General features: G+C 40.2%; 1 long non-coding RNA gene across 1 annotated transcript in view; it reads right to left on the reverse strand.

The window, feature by feature from the left end:
* LOC116690632 (uncharacterized) overlaps window positions 1–2,356 on the reverse strand; it is a 15,132-nt gene extending 12,776 nt beyond the window's left edge. Inside the window, exons 1-2 of the long non-coding RNA XR_004332320.1 lie at window positions 2,261–2,356; window positions 781–784 (exon numbers count right to left, since the gene is read on the reverse strand). This is a non-coding gene — a long non-coding RNA (uncharacterized LOC116690632). The remainder of the gene's footprint in view (window positions 1–780; window positions 785–2,260) is intronic.
* Between the last annotated feature and the right edge of the window lie 3,158 nt (window positions 2,357–5,514).

A 5,514-nucleotide genomic window follows, 5' to 3' on the forward strand; every position in this document is an offset into this window, starting at 1 on the left:
TTTTAGGAAGAAACCTGGGACAGACCCGGGATCTCGGGAGGCGGTATGATGGTGCCGGTTGGGGGGGTGAGTACCAGTGCCAACAATAGTCACAATAAAGACAATGGAACTATGACTAGAAATAGTAGCTGTGGTAGTTAATGGCGTGGCAGGGCACTGCAGGGCATTGCAGGACAAAGCAGGGCGTTGTATGAAGATGTAGTCAGGATGTGGTTAGCCTAGCTTAGCATGAAGACAGGAAGTAGGGGCAGACTGCTAGCCCTGACTCCTTCCAAAGCAAAATACAACAGCCTTAAGAATGTGTTGGGCAGTCGATAGAAACTTCATCTGTGCAGTTCAGCTGTGTACATAGGACGGGCACTGGGGGTTGAAACATTCTCTCCTGCTCATATAGGCTTAAATAATGATTCTATCTATGATCTGTGTGCCCTACACTACTAGTTAACCCTTCCAAAGTCAAACATAGCTTCACATAGCTTAGGGAGCTACCACCCAACATTTCCAATTAAAAAAATGTCTGCATTGTCACCTCAGGGGACTTCAACACCTGTGCTGATAACAATGTGCCAATGTACGTTTTGTGCGCTGGTCCTGCACTGGCAACCCCCCCCCACACTGACAGCTCTCCATTTTGCGTGAATAGGACCTGAGCAGGTGTGTATGTAAGGCCTGTGTGTAGTGATTACTAACAAAACAGAGTGTAAATTGTAATTTCCCCACTGGGGATCAATAAACAGTATAAATTATTACTATTAATTATTTAAGCGGTTGCTCACGCACGGCTCTTTTTATGTATATGTAGAGACTCACTGTATAGACAAAGTGTTACAGGTTTGGGTAGTCAGACGTTTTCCGTTCAGAGGGGAGGGGAGGTAGAGGAGGATAGCAGCTATCTCTCTCTCCCTCTCTTTCTTTAAATGCACTTTAATCTTTAGTCTTTTAGTTGTATTGTTTTAACAGATATATCTAAGACATATGCAGCTCAGTGCAAGTTCATTCAGGTGGACTACTATACTTCCCATTTCTCTCTCTCTCCCAGCCTTATCAGCTGCATTGTCATCAGTTATATGTGGGCGGTTACTCAACCAACCAGATTTGGCCACAATCCCTGTGAGCTATCGCTTTGTTGCATTTAATCATTAAATCTGTTCTATTCTTTGCTGCTGTCAGTTGTCATTTCAGGAAAAATCACTGCGCTGACCTCCAGTTCTCATCATTCCCAGCACCCGGGGCTCCTCCATCATCCATCCAGATCTTCAGGCTTCCTTTATCCCTTCCTCCCCTCCACCAGTGTCTAGTAGGATATTCCCATATATCCACGGCCTCTATAACCCTTTCTAATTTAACATTGCAATGGAGCCTAATCGTAAAAGCCTCTAACATATCAACCTATCATCCACAGTGTTCATTAAACTTATTTTATTCAAATGAAGTCTCTCCTGATTGAATTATTTGTATCCTTTCATGTTGCACTGCTGTGGGCTGGAAGTGGCACCATTCCTATTTTTATGTATGCAAGTACACACAAAAATGCTAAAACTAACTCTTGATCTTAAAATCTATATATATATATATATATATATATATATACATATATATATTAATAGCATGCAACTTGGAAGAAACAGTGACTTCAATGAGCATTTATACTGTAAGTGTTCACACTGGGTGGGGGCTGAAAGGTCAGTGTGGATGCATATCTGTCTAATATGGAACCCTCCTCTTCACTCAGCCTGTATTGCTCCTGCAGATGCTCAGTGTAATATGGAACACTGCTTTTTAAAATGTTTTTTGTCTCCCTGTTTCTATTCAACCATCACATTAAAAAAAAAATCCTCTATCCACGCCAGCTGGGTGCCAGATAGTAAGACCAGCAGACAGGGTAAACGTATCAGGTTGACTCGCATTCAGGCTGCAGTAATAAGTGTTTTGGATACGAGGGCCGTTTTATTCTCCATTCACACATTTTACTTTTTCCATTCAACACCAAAGGTGGCTAAAGCCTATCTTTGCATGCACTGGGTGAAAAGTAAAGAAATGATCAGTTCACCAGAGCTGCATGCTTGTAGGCTGGGGAAAACATACAAAGAGACAGGACAGCCAAGACCACAGTCTGAGACCCGGCTGGACTACCAACGTGTTCTCACTCCGAACTCGTAAAATATTGACGCCTGTGTGGCTGGATTGGCTCAGTGGGTAGAGCAGGCACACATAGACATAGGTTTATGCCTATCGATGCAGAGGTCTAGGGTTATTATACGACATGTGATGATTTCCAGCATGTCTTCCCCTCTCTCTCCCCTTTCTTACCAAGCTGTCCTATCATATGAAGGCAGAAAAGCCCAAAAAATAATCGTACAAAAAAATTAAATGACCCTTGGTCAGTGGCTCTTAGCGTCCGATACTGACGCAAAAATCCCCGGCTTTAAGATGGCGTAGTATTAAGATCGACGACGGTATAGAGTCTGTATCCCCTACACTACTAGTTGACCCCTCCAAAGTCAAACATAGCTTCACATAACATAATTTAAGGCGCTGCCAACCCAACATTTCCAATTAAAAAATGACTGCATTGTCACCTCAGGGGACTTCAACATCCATACTGATACCAATTTACCAACGTGTGTTTGTAATGTAATGAAAAGCTTTTTTTCTTTTTTGGTCACACATTTTGAATCTCATCATCAATTCTGTCTATTTGTCTTTTATATTCATTCCATTAAAGAGTAATTTAACATCAATTGGAAATCTTGTTTTTTCTCACAGTGTTTCTGGTCTCACCAGGGTACTCAAAGGACCAATGATGTTATCTTCTTGTGAGAACATATCCATCTGTACCCTAAATGTTCATTAACATGAATCTGGCAGACGCGTCTGTCCAAAGCAATGTAATGTGTCGTTAATCAAAAATGTGTATTGGGTAGTCGTTGCGTTAGGAAAATTCCAGTAACACAGTTATAAGTAAACCTAAAAAATTCTGAATATAAACTGAATATGACATATATAAAACACATAATTTTTTACCACTACAGGGACTTTTGAGTAAAACTCTGATGAGCTGGATGGAATATGTTGCTCTGTATGCGCGCTGAATAGTTCATCAAGCAGTTCTTAGCAAATGTCCACTGTTGTAATGCAGTGCAATACATACATTATTAATCTTTTGATCAAGTCATAGTTATTCTATTAAGTATTTTCGTTGATTAACTGTATTATGCCATTCTTTCGTATACATGCTGGCCGGCTTGGCTCAGTTTGGTTCAGCATGTCAGAGATTTTCATTTCCATTACCATGGGCAATCCGCTTGAGAGATTGTCTTCATGGTAGTGATGGAGTAACACGAGTCCTGGACTTGGACTTGACGTGATCAGTCACTTAAATCCAATCGCTGTTCTCTGGACTCCCAACTGGACTTGAACTTAGACTTGACTTGAATTCGAGGCCGATGTGCTATTTTCTGGACTCTTGACTCAACTCGGATACGCTATGTACTCCAGCCTTGACTTGGACTCGCGCAATGATGACTTGGACTTTGATTCATCATGTTATTCATGAAATAAAAATAATAATTATTAAATTGGACTTGACCATTCATGAAATAGGCCTCAGAAGTTTCTTTTCTACATTACATTACATTTCCGACTACTTGTATGTGTTATAGGCAGTAATAGGAGTACTCGGGTCCGGGACTCCTGACTCAACTCAAACTCAGGCAAAGGGGACCCAACTCAGACTCTTCTTAGTTGTCTCAGACTTGAGACTTGACTCGGATTCGACAGTTGATGACTCAGCTACAACCCTTCAGGGGCGTGGCTTTTCGAGGCAGCGGTTCTACAGGCAGCTCTGTGTATTTTGGCCATTTTTGTATTTGTAGGTCGTTTTCACACCTACTTCATTTGGTCCGGACTTTCAGACTTTTCAGTTTGGTCCAAACCAAAAGGTTCGTGCAGGTGTGAAAGGGTCTGGATCAAAAGACCAAATTTTGGTACGATTTACTGACTTAACACTTGGTTCGGAAATATTAAAACAAAATACAAGACTATGCTCATAGGCTTATGAACTGCTTAAACTGCCCTAGAATATCAGGGGCAAACCTTTTTATGTTGGGCTTAATTTTGGCAATTATCCAAATTGATACAGTTTTATACTTCCTGTGATAATCCAATTCATCTCATTTCCTTTTCTGTCACCCTATTTTTTCAAGCAATGCATGTAGTTGTCAATATGTGAATGTGTTGTGGATTTAATGTCTGGTTAATAATTTAGTTTTAGTGAGTAAAAAGGTAAAACACTGCTACAGATGATTTTATTGATTTAAAAAAGATGTCATTTAATTCAACAAAACAAAGAAAGGAAAAACGGAAAAGCTACTTGAATGATGTAGCCGCTGTGAGCTTTCTCTTTTTCTCTGTGTTTTATTCTTCTCTCATGCTCCTGTTTGGGTTGCACCGCGGGTCATGGAAGATTGTTTTTCTACACAAATTATAATTCCCTGCACTGCTACAAATTTATCACCACGAGACAAGTTGTCTGTATTAATTGCTCTTGTTTACCTATGACAAGAAATATGACAGATACCAGATGCAGATACTGGGTTATGTGACCTATGTTGAGGCACAATTCATTTAAGTCACACACATTAGATTTTTAATGTCTATTAACTCCTGCAGCGGGCCATAAATCTTGATTGCAGACTACCGGCTATAGAGGTTGCACACGGTAGCTGTGTGGACCGTCATTAGTCTTAAAAGAGGGTGTGTGTTGTTGTTTAACTGTATCCGTGGGGTCCAAAAACCGGGAGCTTTGTGGGGCCAAAACGCTGAACCCCACAACTTTAAAGGGTTGTTTGAAGGTTAAGATTTGGTTTTAGGATTAGGGTTAGAGAGGGTAAGAGTTAAGGTTAGGCATTTAATTGTTATGGTTAAGGTTAGGGTAAGGGGCTAGGGAATACATCATGTCGATAACGGGTCCCCACAAAGATAGTGCCACGCACTTGCATGTGTCAGTCTGTGTGTGTGTGTGTGTGTGTGTATGTGTGTGTAGGCTAAAAACTGCATTAATAGGTTTTGCGTTATTTTTTATGAATGCAGCTAATTATTCATTTTGGTCGCTGTTGCACTAAATGCTTACTCTTGGTGGGAACTTTTGGGTCTTAGTAAATCATAGAGTGTTGTCTAGATGATATATATCTGCAGTGTCTTGAGAAAACTCTATAGGATTTGATACTTTGAATAAAATAAAATTGAATTACATGCTTGTGATATACTGGCACATAGAGATTCTGGACATTCGGACAATCATTAATAAAATGGAACTCTGTACACATTTGAAATTGGATGTCTGTTATTTTTTGGTCTCTTTAAACTGTCTATTAGTAGAAAAAAGTGTCCAACTTTCTAAACCTTTAAACAATTTAAAAAAAAACCTTGGTGATTGAACACGTAATTACCTGTGATATCAGCTTGCTGCAGATAACTGTACTGTATTGATTGTGGATCCCCCCCCCCCCCAAC

This window comes from Etheostoma spectabile, chromosome 6 (assembly GCF_008692095.1).
Source record: "Etheostoma spectabile isolate EspeVRDwgs_2016 chromosome 6, UIUC_Espe_1.0, whole genome shotgun sequence".
Classification (NCBI taxonomy): domain Eukaryota; kingdom Metazoa; phylum Chordata; class Actinopteri; order Perciformes; family Percidae; genus Etheostoma; species Etheostoma spectabile.